Source organism: Lytechinus variegatus, chromosome 3 (assembly GCF_018143015.1).
Source record: "Lytechinus variegatus isolate NC3 chromosome 3, Lvar_3.0, whole genome shotgun sequence".
In the NCBI taxonomy this organism is placed as follows: Eukaryota; Metazoa; Echinodermata; class Echinoidea; order Temnopleuroida; family Toxopneustidae; genus Lytechinus; species Lytechinus variegatus.
This window is the reverse complement of record NC_054742.1, coordinates 54729523-54742544: the sequence shown is the minus strand read 5'-3', so window position 1 is coordinate 54742544 and position 13022 is coordinate 54729523.

Here is a 13022-nt window from a genome sequence, read left to right as displayed (position 1 = left end):
TATGAATGGCGAGGAGGATCTGTGCATTTGAACAAATGACTCAATTCATTTTTAATGCCAAAATGAGGTGAAAACATAGAACACATTCATTTGTAAAGACAGCTACAAACGATACAAAATGGGCTTTTATTTCCTTTTCAGGAAAAAAATCGTCCTGCTTTTTTTCAACGGGTATGACTAATTCTAGTGTTAACAGCATACATTATATGAAGGCCTATTGTACAGACTGCAGAAATCGTTTCTGCTTTATAAATAAAAAAAATGGATATGATGTATTGAACTTTGTCTTTTTCTGCAAGTATTATAATCTTTAATGTACCTACAGGCAAAGAAATTAATTTGCATGTTATTGAGATTATGATGTATAACATTTTTATAATGTTGCAGTTTTATATATTCAGCCCTCTTTAAGAGATTTTTAAAATAATGTTAAGACATTCGTATGGGCTTTTATCAAGACAGTAATGGTTACCAACCGATATTTTAAATATAAAATTGTATAACATACATAACATGTATATATTGAGCTTCATATTTCTCAAAGCCTTCAAGAATACACGGTGATGCGGCCGAGTGGTTTTAGGCGCCTGCCATACATGGAAAGTCAGGGGTTCGATCCCCGGCCGCGGCACCTATGCCCGTGAGCAAGGTACTTAATTAAAGAACAAGTCCACCCCAACAATAAAATTGATTTAACAAAAAGAGAAAAATACAACAAGAATGAGAGTGAAAAATTCATCAAAATCGGATGTATAACATGAAATTTGTGAGAGTTTTAAGTTTTCTTTATTCACAAAGCAGTTATATGCACATCCTGGTCGGTATGCAAATGAGGGGACTGATGACGTCACTCACTCGCTGTATCTTTTGTATTTTATTGTATGAAATATCATTTTCCCTTATTGGAAGGTAAAACAAGTTTTCTCCGTTCATCCATAAACATGGGGAATTACAATTATTTTAACCTTTATGGTTCAGTCAAACTGATCCTTGTAAAATGTGTAAAACTTGAAATAATGATAATTCAAACAATAAAAAAAAAATAGTGAGGAACACCATCAACTCTCTCATTTGCATTTCGCTGAGATGTGCATAAAACTGCTTTGTGAAAAAAAAATAAGTAAAATTTTAAAATATCATAGCTTTCTCATTTTATATCTAATTTTGATGAATATTCTAGCGTTATTCTTTTTAATTTTTCTCTGTTGATTAAAATCCACATTTTCTGGGGTGGACTTGACCTTTAATTGACAATGCTCTTTTACCCTGCATGCAAATAAATGGATATAGAAATACTATGTGCATTGTTGGTAACTAGTTGTGCACTTGCTTTTTAAAGAAAGAATACACGGCAGTTAGTTGCTGGCTTCAGCTTGGAAGCAGATTTAGATATTTGATTTGATTTGATTTGTTTTCTTCTGCATCCATAACATTCGTATAATACATTTTCATTACATTATAAACATAATATGTTAGCATTTTTGGCATGAATTATAAATAAAGAGTACTAAAAAGATAATTCCAGACAAAAATGATTAACTATATGATATTCACAATTTGCAGAAGAAGGATTGTCATCATAAGCAGATTGCTTGAAAAAAATGACAATCCCAAACTTATACTAACTTAATTATTCAATACATTATAAAGCAGAATGGGCATATATTTTCAAATATCTGAGGGTGACGGTGATATGATGATGATGTTGATGATGAAGATGAAGGCCATGGAGATGATGATGGTCTTGATGAAGATATTGGTCATGGTGGTAATGACTAAATCGAAGGAGGAATAAACTCACGATAAAAAGGATACGACACAGAAATTTTACTTCAAGTATTCTGATAATAACATAGATTTAACGTTTGCCTTAAATGAATGAAATGACGAACATTGTTTAACAGGCTCTGGGAGAGAGTTCCACAAATCTGGACCATGGTGTCTTATGGATCTCTGCGCAATAAGCAATTTGGGGTTAATTAAATGGAAATTTGAAGAGTTACGGGTAGGGTATGAATGAATAGATGTATTCAGAGTATAAAAATTGTGGAATGAAAGTGGCAGCATGTTATTTACGTACTTAAACATAGTAAGCTTTGAAGAGTATTTATATCAAGTACTGTTAGAGTCTTTAGTTTATGGAATAATGGATTTGTGTGATAAATATTGGGAATCAGTACAGATTCGAATTGCTTTTTCTGTAATAAGTATATTGTATTGATTTTAGTTTTTTGCACATGTTGCCCAAACTATGTTGCAATACGATATATAAGGCAATATTAATGAATTGTATAGTATGACAAGAGTTGTATGTGGAATTATGTTCTTCATTTTGTAAAGTATACCAACGTTTCTAGAAATACTAGTAGTTATACAACGTACATGTTCATTCCAATTTAAATTTTCATCTATTGTGACACCTAAAAACTTTGTTTCTCTTTTCCTTTTGAGAGGAATATTGTCTATGTTAATATCATAAGGAAATTCGTTACCATGTAAGTGTGTATGCTTGAAATATATAAAGTTTGTTTTATCTATATTGAGTGAAAGCTTATTACACTTAAACCACAAAGATAGTTTTGGTAATTCACGGTTAATTATATCTACTAAAGTTTCTAAGCTATTATGTGAACAAAAAATGTTGGTGTCATCTGCAAATAATACATATGATAATAAAGGTGTTACAGAAGTCAAATCATCAATATATATCAAAAGAGCAAAGGGCCTAGGATTGATCCTTGTGGAACTCCGCATTGTATTAACTGAAAATCAGAAGGAATATTATTGTGAATTACATATTGTTTTCTATTGGACAAATAACTCTTAAACCAAGATAGTGTAATTCCGCGAATTCCATAATTTTCAAGTTTTTAAAGTAATATCTGGTGGTCAAGAGTGTCAAAGGCTTTGCTTAAGTCCATGAATATGCCTATTATATGTTCTTTATTTGCCATTGCATTTGTAATTTTATCGTATATTTGTATTAACGCCTGATCAGTCGAATGTCCTTTCCTGAATCCATATTGGTTAGAATTTAGAAAATGAAAAGTATCTAGAAACTTATAAAGTCTATTGTAAATAATCTCTAATATTTTGGAAATGCTGGGAAGAATAGATATAGGCCTGTAATTTGTTATTTCATGCGGATTGTCTTTTTTAAAAACAGGATTTACCTTTGCAATTTTTAGGGAATCAGGACATATTCCAGTGCTAATTGACATATTAAAAATATGACACAAAGGAGAGGCAATATAGTGTATGATCTGCTTAAGAAGGGAAGTACTAATTCTATCAATTCCCTGTGATTTGCTTGATTTGAGAATTTTTGTTATTTCAATTAATTCCTGAACATTTGTTGGGTTAAAGAATAAAGAAGAGTTAATGGGTGTGGGAAGAAATTTTCCAAAATTTCATCAGTTCTGTCAAGTTTGTTTGCCAAGGAGGGTCCTAAGTTAACAAAAAAGGAATTAAAGGTATCAGCAACATCTTCTGAATATATCGCAAGATTATGAGCTGTGAAATTATCTTTGGGATATTTTGGGTTTCTTGCCAATCAAATCATTTATAATCTCCCATGTTGCTTTCATGTATGATTTGACTTTGTAAAGCTCTCGGAATAATATAATTTGCGAGAAGCATGAATTGTATTGGTTAGTCTATTTCTATAAGTTTTGTATTCATTTTTGTTTTGAATAGAAGGGTTCTTTAAAAATGCCTTGTAAAGTTTAATTCGGTACGTATGGATTTTGAAATTGCTTTAGAAATCCATGGCATTTTTGCCTTCTTTCTTTTGACCTGTGATATCAGGGGAAAAATTTTCTCGTAAAATGTCTGCAATTTATTGTTGAAATTTGTGTATGCAATGTTTGGATTAGACTCATGAAATACATTCAACCATTCTTCAATTGCAAGATCCCTTTTAAACGATTCAATGTTATTTTGAGATTCTTTTCTATACATTGTCGATTTGAGTATATTTTCTTTTGGAATATCATTATCGCAAAATGAAAAAACCGGCAAATGATCTGATATATCAGATATTAACAATCCGCTGGTAATATCTCTGTTTAATATATTTGAAAAAATGTTGTCGATAAGTGTTGATGAATGGCTATCAATTCTAGTCGGTTTATCTATATGGGGATGATAGCCAAATGAATGCAATGTGTGTAGGAATAAATCGTGTTCATTATTTTGGGATAACAGGTTGATGTTAAAATCACCCATTAAATATATTTGTTTCTCTTCTTTTCTAATAGTATGAAGACATGTTTCAAGGTCTTCACAAAATATATTTACTTTATCATGAGGGGGTCTATAAATCAATCCAATAATTATATTTTTGCTTTTTGGCTTCGTGATTTCTATGAAAAAAGTTTCACTCTGTTTTAATGATATTTCTTTCCTTACTTTGAATTGTAAATGTTCACTGATGTAAAATGCTACACCTCCTCCTCTTTGTTCTTCGGTCACGCCTAATGAGATTATAGTTTTGCAAACTGAATATGTTAGGTGAAGTATTGTGAAGCCATGTTTCCGTGACACAAATAATGGAAAATTTGAAATTGTTTAAAATGAAAAGTAATGATTCCAATGACTCAAAAATTTTGTTCAAACTTCGAGCATTAATATGAAGCAAACTGAATTTATGTTCCATGTCTCTAAATCTAGAAGTAAAATCTTCAGTTGAGTAATAGTTATTATCAGATGATATATTGTTTGTATTGAAAATAGAAAAATGTCCATGTCATTACTCAGGAGGAATATTTAATATTACCAAAAACTTCAGAATATTGTTATGTGATTTGTGTGTAAAGTTTCTGTGTCGTGACAGCAAGATGGTGGTTGTAATGGTGATGAGATGAAGAGAGGATGAAGTTTAAAAAAAAACTAATAATGGATGAATGTGAAATCGAATTTGCTGTTGGTGATTATGATGATGATGAAAATGATGACAATGATGACAATGATGATGGAGTTGATGATTGGAGAATTTAAATCCTACAACCGGAATCTAATGAATATTCATAATCGAAATGTAATGAACACTCTTATTTCTGAGTGTCTCAGCCACGATTTGTATATGAAGGAACCTTTTAAACACGAAATATCAGTGGCACTGTAATAATAAGGATACAAAATAAAGGTTTCGATCCTATCGAAAAAATATACATTTAAATATATATATATATTGATATAATTGGTCATCGACATCACGAAGTTCTCAGAGGTCAGAGTCAATCCAAAATCAAAGAATAATTAATTTGTTAATATCTAATGAGATGTCAATTGTTAAATATCTCGTTAAATTTCAGAGTCTTTTATTTTTCATGATCGATCACTTGTGTTGGTATTCAAAATAAAAAAGTAAAATCTAAAAGCTAGAAATTATATACAAGTTTCTCAAAATTGGTTCATGACCTCTGAAAGAAGGATAATTCGTGAAAATGATGATAAATTAGCACATAATGTCATGTACAACCAAAGGGTGGTGCCACAATGGATATGCGTAGTATAATCACATAATGCATGGTTGCATAGGGCCTATACACATATAATGGCTGCATACAGGTTGATTCAGCAAAAGCTGGTGGATGGAAGGAAGGGAAAATTTCACTTGTCAATAAATGTCTCTACGATCAAATGATTATTATAAAAAAACTGCCCTGACCTGGCAACGGGTAATGCATGGACAACGTAATGAGTTTATTCACCGATTAATAACAATGGAACACCCCGTCACGTCACATGGCCACCGAGATATAGGTACGGTCCAGTAAACCGCCATAGGCACAGTTGATATTTCCCGGAGACAAAGCAATGAGGTGTCCCTAAACTCACTCATATAGTGAATTGCAGCAATCAGGAAGTTGATTACAAAAAACATTTTTTTCCCTTCCCTATGTTTATCGATTTAGTCTAATTTTTCACTTGAGGCGCCAAAAACAAGATAAAATAAAATGTATCAAATCGAGCCTTCCAATTTAGAATTCACTTTTCCCGTGAAAGATTGATATCAGCTCACGGTGAATAAACTACATCCGCGTGTGGACCTTCACATTCTAGCTACACAGCAATAAAAAAAACTACTAGATCTACAAATACTTCCACATGTCTTCATATTAGAGTCTCACAATATGTGATGAAATATGATAAGTATACTAATGGTAGTCACTTCTTTAACAATTTCTGCAGAAATTTCACATCTCCAGTATAAAAAAAGAAAGATTCACACAGAGCTAGATTTAGTGTACACTTTCACAACTAGCCAAATGAATCTCATGATATATTGAAATTGAAATTTATTTGTGGTGTTAACAAAGACAATATAATATATTCAATACTTTCCTTCTAGATAATCTAGAAATTATCGCATTTAACTGAAGATCTATAAAGACTTACAAGTACTTGTTTTCCCTCGAACAAAACACAACCACATATTTTCACATTTTGTTGATTGAATCTAATAATGTATATTGAAATATACTTTGTATATTGATGATAATGTTATGTTAATAAAAATATCTGCAGAAAATGACAAATTTCAAATATTAAATACACATAGAATTATATATGTTTGGATAAAATATTACCTCATATCTACACGTTTGGCACATGCATCTCACTGTATATATGGTTTGTATACTAATGATAGTCCAATGTTTTAACAACTTTTGCAGAAATTGTCCGATCTCATATAAGTAAAATATTTAACTAGAGCTAATATATTTGATACAAAAAAGACATATTTATTTTTTAGTTATGATTGAAGAAAGTGTCTACAGAGTCGTTAAATTCCAAGTAAAAGATTGCTAATGAATCGAATGTATTTTAATAAAATTTGATTTCTTTATTTTGTTCGTCGGAATATCAAATATATTTTTGTATTTTTACTCAGATTACAATTTTATGTATAATGCTATATGTGTAATCACAATGAGCTTCGGTTTGTACTCAATGTAGTTTCTCGTGACCGAAACGCCTTATCGCCTTCGTAAAGTATTTAAATGGATAATATTCGTGTCAAAGGTTGCTTTATGATATGTGTATTATTGCTTACCTACTTGTGCTTCGATACATTTATCTCAGACTCTCTCTATTCAATTTTTTTTCTGTTTGTCTGTTTAACTTTTTAGATAGTGAATGTTATATGACAGGGGTTCTCAAACTACGGCCCGCGAGACTGCTGTTTTCGTTTTTTTTAATCACTTTTATGTCACAACATGAAACATATGCTCAACATGATTACATTGTGTGTGCATGAAGCCGTAATAAAGTAATGGCAGTCAAGTTAATTTGACTTTTAAACAAATCTTAGTGAAGTCTTTTTTGTCTGTTCGTTCTTATTAGATGACCAGCGCTGCGCTACATTGAAAAAAAAGTAGTTTCACATCAAACGTTGATAAACGTTGTATTTGAAAACACTTGCGCACACATTCCAACACGCAATCAATTTGGTTAAAACGTAAACTCAATTGCCGGTTCAGCTCTGCGGATTTTCTCAGGGGTACATTAGTCATCATTAATTATTAGCCAGGTCAAAATGGCATCAAATTCTGCAAAGAAAAGAAGGGTGGATGCTGAAAATCGTGTTTTCCATGAAGAATGGACAGACAAGTATGGTTTCATTTTGCCGCAATCGAGCACAAGGCCAATGTGTTGGCTAATCGACTTTGACTACAAAAATATTGATAGACCTACTACAAAACATTATCTGTCTTCAATTCCATGTGTTAAAATTGACAAAGGTACAATCTACATTCCTTTTAAAAATACAATTTTGCCTGTGTTCCATATGAAACTGTTACAAATTTGTTGGATTAAGTTTTCCCAAAATATGGGCCAGATTGCACCAGAGAGCATCTACGACCCCGTCCGTAAGGGTCTTCGCGCTTCGCGCACATTTTTTTCTTCTAAGTATCCACTTCACCCTCGACCTTTCTGGTTTATTTCGAGTCTCATCTGGCCCTTCAAAGAAAACGTTTGAGAACCCCTGGTATATAATTATATTTGAATTCTTTCTAACGTAAATTTCTTGAAATGATTATACAAGGCAGCTAGGGCAGCGGAATGTTGGATGGAGGCACGGGGGGGGGGTGACCCACCTTAAAACACAACCTCTTCGCACATGCCCCACCCGAGAAGTTTGAGATTTAAAAAATGAATATCAAAGTTATTCATGATTGTAACATTAATTGAATTCCCATAGCCATATTCTTTCAGATATTAGCCTTTGATCAGTCACGCGTCTAATAAATGAAAACAATAAATGGCATTTCTTCCCGGCCAAAACAGCAATCACCGTTAACCTAATGGAAAAAAAACATTAGTTTCTGAAAGATATTGCATAAGAATTTAATGTTTTGTTTGTTTCATCATTCAAACTGGTGAAATATGATTTGTAAAAGATCTATTCTGCACACTTTTTGTTTTTTAATGATTTTGTTTTGTTTTTTATTTGAATAAGTTAAATGTGTATACTATACATACATAATTAGGCATGATGTATACATCTATATGGAATTCCCCCCCCCCCCCCTCCGTGTATGAAGACCTGTCTAAGTCAATGAAATTTGATCACAAGTGATGCGCGCCCTTCCTATATTTTGAGAATCAATGAACATACATAATTGCTAAATCTGAAAATTGGCCGCCTGCACCAGTCTGCTCCCGTCCCCCACCTCCTCCATTTCTAATCCTGGATCAACCACTGAGCTGCAATTCATAAGTCTCTGTTTACTTGTTTATTTAATTTAAAATGTTTCATACAATCAGATTAACTATTATGAACTGATCTGGTTTTGTCACATTCTGAACTTTGAAATTAAAACAACAATGTTTACTTTCTTATACATGCATTAATTGAACATTGGTGTTAGAACCTCAGGTTTCTTTTCGTATATATTTTCACTCATCATCAAAATGAAAAATATATATTGTTTGCATAACAAGATAAGGAATGGGAATTTAAGAAAAATTTTTTATCGTCATACTCAGTAATCAATAATCTAGTATAATTAGGCCTATGGAAGTTCATGAAGCAAAAAGTACTAGATCTGTCGACTACAATTTCATGAAGAGTTTAATCAGTGATTTTCATTGACAATAAATTGCTCTGAGCCAATCAGATGCAATGGTTTCCAGTAGAAGATTATTCATGAAAAAACGCTCCCCTTGTCCCATCCCACTCACCTCCCATCCCTACTGGCATACAGATAGGGATGCTTGGGGCCATATGGCATAGAAGGGGAAAACAGAAAGAAAAACAAAGCGAAAATTGTGAAATATGCATTTCTTTTTAAAATAAATATCATGTCATAATTTATCATAAAATTCGATTTTTTGTATCGAAATGTTTTTGCCCCATACGCCATGTCTGACCCCCTCAAATTTGGGCTCATTACGTTACAACTTCCCTCGACTGCCATGACTGCGCTCGCAAGACAGTGGGACATTTATTATTTTTTCAAATAGTCTTTATTGAATTGATCATTCCATCAATAAACATATACATAATCTGAAACAGATACATACAGATCTTTGTAATTTTCTATGTAACCAAATGTATTTCTTGTATTATGTTATTATTTTGTTATCTTGTGAAGTATGAAAATAAATTCAATGCATTCAATTCAATAAGACCTAACATATAATCTGATATGATTTTACAACAAGATAACATAACATAATTGCTATTGAGCAAACGCATATACCATAAGTTACTAAAATTACAGAATATAACATTAAAATAATCTAGAACTATACAGATAAATACCTAATCTAAAAGTATAACATAAAATGAATTTACAGCGAAGCAATCGAAACAAATGATACTGAATGAGTATTAAATTAATCATATCATTGACGTAACTGCATCGAGTGATATCTATGGCACAAAGGAAGGCCTACATGGATATGTCTGTATCCCGGGATTTTCCCTAATGTAATATTACTTTATGCCCCCATTCACATTAATTTATTTGAATAATCGAGCGTTGTCATAAATCGGGCGTCACAATTTGTAGTACATGTACAAAGTTCGAAAATCGAGGAAACGGTAAACGGTGTCCTCGAAGTGGCAAGGCTGTCTCTTCCATCACATGGATGAGGACATAATTGTTCAATTTTATAATAAAAAATGGAGGCCATTTATAAAATTTTATTTGTGGTCTGCTCCTCGGAATTGACATACCGATTTTTCGTAAGTATTTATTATCTTTCAAATTCAACATTTCAGGGTTTTTTTTTTCTTTCTTCCTCGTGCCTAAATGATCCCCATCGGTATAGTATCGTCATCACGTTTCCATATAGTAAACGACAAATGCATGATAAAAAAGGGCGGTGGATGGAAGATGGCGGAAGCCCATTTGTATCCATACAAATTTCGTAATGTTCCATGATCATTGAGTTTAATTCTTTAATGAAATTATACTATTTTCACTTCCCAACATTCATGGCAAAAACAAACGCAAATAAATAATAATGATAAAAAATAATCGCAATGTATACTCCATGAAATGACCGAGTGTTATTTTTATTTATGCATTCCCTGACAAATTTATCATTTTTTTTAAATGATATGATGCTAGCTTGCTTTCAACTTTTGTAGTGAGACTGTACTGGAGTCAGAATAGTGACTTACTATTTCAAGGAGTTCGTTTTTTTTCTTGCAGACGCATCCACTGACATCACCCTGACGCAAGGGAGTCCCGAAGAGGATTATATATTTAACAATACATGTAGCCAACCTCCATGTCAACAATGCTCCCCGGCCTGTCCACCTGTTTCCGTATCAAGCCCCCTTGGAACCACCCTCGTTGCTACATTTATAGATCTTCGAATCCCTGCAGATAACAAGATAACATTTTCCAACCTGAACACCAGTGAGGAGTTGCTGGCCATTTCAGGGATATCTCAAGTCATCGATCCGATTTATGTTGATTCCTCGCAATTGAAAATGGAAGTGGAGAAAGTCAATGGGACCAACCTTCCTTCCACGTTTTTTCAAGTGAGATATTCTTTTAAAGGTAAGCCGAACCCATGCATTTCAGAGAAATAATGAAATTGATGACGAAGTATTTTATGTTTTTAATACCTTTTTTGATAACTTCTTTCGAAAAAAATATAAGAGGATTACGCCTACGGTACATTTCATTTAAGACCAATTATACCACCCATTATTTACCATGATTTTCTTTTTAAAATATTCATTATGAATTTCATTCATGCTGACACGTTCTTTTCTATCTTACATGATTTTCTGGAAAAGTTTGACTGGTACAGATTGCAATTGACTATTTATTTCACTATTATTGTCTTTTATATAATACATGTATATATGTTTGTAATTTTGTGTTTTTATGTTATGCAGGCCCCCTTGTAAAACAGTTTTTAAATTACTGACGGAGCTACCCTGTTGAAATTAAACTAACGGAATAAATAATAAATGAATAAACAAAATCACTCAACGATGCATATTTAAACTTTTGAAGTTTTACCATGAAATCATGTCGCTTTCGCTTTATTTATCCAAACTTTTCTTACAATTCGCTTTCAAGAAAACAAGAAAAGTGAAACATTGAACCCAACTTTCGTTTATCCACTTCACAAACAATATCACAATGAGTATTTTTATTTACCAAGAGAGAAGGTCTGTGAAGTTATGAACGTTTCCCTATTCAAAAAGCATTTTTGAGAAGGAAAAGCGCATTTTGAATAAGGAAAAGTGCATTTTAAATTAGGAAAAGAGTAATTTCACTAAAGAAAATTGTAATTTGAATAAGGAAAATGAATAAATCGCTAACTTCATAATTTGAAGAAGGAATAAGGACAAATGAATATGTAGCTATTTTTACATTTTGAATAAGAAATGAGGAATAAGTAGCTAACTTCACATTGTGAGGTATAATGAATAGGTAGCTAATTTCACTGCCCTCCACAGCGATATTAATTAAAAGAGAAGTCAGCTTCTTACGAGAAAAGACAAATTAGTGAATAAGATCAATGCAAGTTCGAGAACAATTTATTTGACAACCAATGTAAAAAAAAATGTACGCATTCGAATTTCGAAATCACTAATGCTATGGAGACCCTCGCATTGGCAATGTGATCAAAATTTTTGATGTCACAGAAGTACGACCCCCACCCAACATCCATTTTCAATCAGTCTTAATAAGATGTTGCAAAATAATTGCTGTATTCTATGAAACCCATATAACAAATGTCCTCCCATATGAAAAAATACCTGATCTATGGACAGACAGGATAAAAGTTGAAATTGATGTAAAAAAAGTAATTGGGGAGTTGCATCACTGTGAAATAACACAAATTTGCTTAATTTGCCAATGGGAGGATGGCCATATCATTATTGATGTCAATAGTCAAGTGTTCATACCTTTCTAATTATTTGTCCATTTTTTGTCAAACATTCATTGAATCGTTTCTTTATCTATTTTCTTGGAAAAAAAATGGTGACATGACAAATATGCTCCTGCGACATTTGCTCGGGTTCTAATCTCTCAAAGGGCGCAGAGTAAGAGCTAGGATTGCAAATGAGTTTTGGTCCAGAACAATGTAAACATTTGGAGGTTAGATTTTAGGTTTGGCTTAATGTTCAGATTTCCCATCGGAGCAATTGTCGCCAGAGCAAATGTCATGGAACCGAAAAAAAAAGTTTTAAATGGATTCTAATGGCAAGAAAATACCCCGACGTAATCACAATTATACAATTATATACTATTATTTCTTGTAATGATGTAAATGAAACGCTGATCACCAATGAAAGTAAATACCGTGAAAGATAATAAGAGAGCGAAGAGAGAAAGAAGAGAGAGAAACAGGTGGAGGCTACCAATACCATGAGGTATAACTTTAAATGTAATAGAAAGTGACAATGTACATGACTCCCACCCCCCCCCCCCGGCTCAAGTTTGGAGTGCCGCCCATCATCGTCAAATGTTATTTAGGTCAAAAAATTTGAAAATTTATACTACGCCCTAATTAAAAAAAAAGATAAGTGTTCT